Source organism: Protobothrops mucrosquamatus, unplaced genomic scaffold (assembly GCF_001527695.2).
Source record: "Protobothrops mucrosquamatus isolate PMUCROS unplaced genomic scaffold, P.Mucros_1.0 scaffold1093, whole genome shotgun sequence".
NCBI lineage: Eukaryota > Metazoa > Chordata > Lepidosauria > Squamata > Viperidae > Protobothrops > Protobothrops mucrosquamatus.
The window spans coordinates 143058-144397 of NW_015387317.1; positions in this window are offsets into that span (position 1 = coordinate 143058).

The following is a 1340-nucleotide window of genomic DNA, read 5'->3' on the forward strand; positions in this document are numbered from 1 at the left end:
AGGGATTTTAAAGGGATTTTATAATTTAAATCTAATACAGGTCATTTAATATATATTTTAATTTGGTTTTTAGATATTTATTGTATTGTACTGTTTTTATTTACCTGTAAGCCGCCCTGAGTCCCTCGGGAGAAGGGCGGGGTATAAATGGGAACAAATAAATAAATAAATAAATAAATAAATAAATAAATAAATAAAATAAATTTGGGAGTTGTAGACTCTAACACCGGGACAGACTTCTCTGTCTCCCATCTTCCCCATTCTTTTCCCTTCAAGAGGGACAAACCCTGACCTGCAGCAAATGAGGAAAGTCCATCCCACACCCGCTCAGTCTGTGCAAGGCTAAGATAAAACTTCTGCATCCGTTCTTTTCTTGCAAACTCCCTTCCTGCTACTGATTAATAAGACAGCACAGTTCATGCATAACCCCAACTTTGCAAGGCTCCTGGGCCTTGAAGATTCACAGATATCTGGCTTTGATCAGGTGTTCCTGTTTAAACCAGAACAAAGCTGCCAACCCACAAATTCCAATATCAGATCTCAGGTAGAAAAATGAGGAAGTTCTCTCCCCACATACCACCTTCCTATCAGCAGCCAAACTCAGGCAGAAAGTTCCAAGACGGCATCTCATCTGAGCTAGAGTGGGAAAGAAACATAAGGAATTGTGTTGACATTTAACACAAGCAATACATCCTTGTTTGGACATATCTGGCTTGAGAGGCTGTCCTAAGGAATTATTTGAGTCCCAACATCAACCTATTGATACATTTTATTACTAATTACTGCGTTTATATTTCACCTTTCCTCTTAAGGTAGCTTAAGGTAGCATATGGAATATCCCTGCCTTCCATATTATCCTCACGATAACCCTGTGAAGTAGGATGGGCTGTGAGATAATGACCAACCCAAAGTCAAATTCTGTAGTAGAAAGGATGTGGGGAAAGGATGAGCTAGCAAGGTGGAGGGAAAGTGTATGGCATCCAGACAGGCCATTTTGAAAATACCTACTAAGTGAAACCAACCAGCTGGCAAGGAAAATGGACTGCCCACAATTTCTTATAATAAAACGGTGAGAGAAATAAATTCACAATTTAAACTTTAGGGAGCTCTTTTAGAAAACCAAGCACTTACCTTCCTGTCAAAGCATCATATTCCTAGAGTGGCCTTTCTCAGTGAGCGAGGCCTCCTCTGTCTCAGAGCTCATCCTATCATTTCCTTAACTGTAAACCCTGGTAATTTTCTTTATACAACAGGCCTTCACAACGTTACCTTTGTTTCATCCCCAGCCCTTACCTGAGGAAACTTAAAGTTGTCTTCAGCTGTGAAATTTTAGTTTTTCC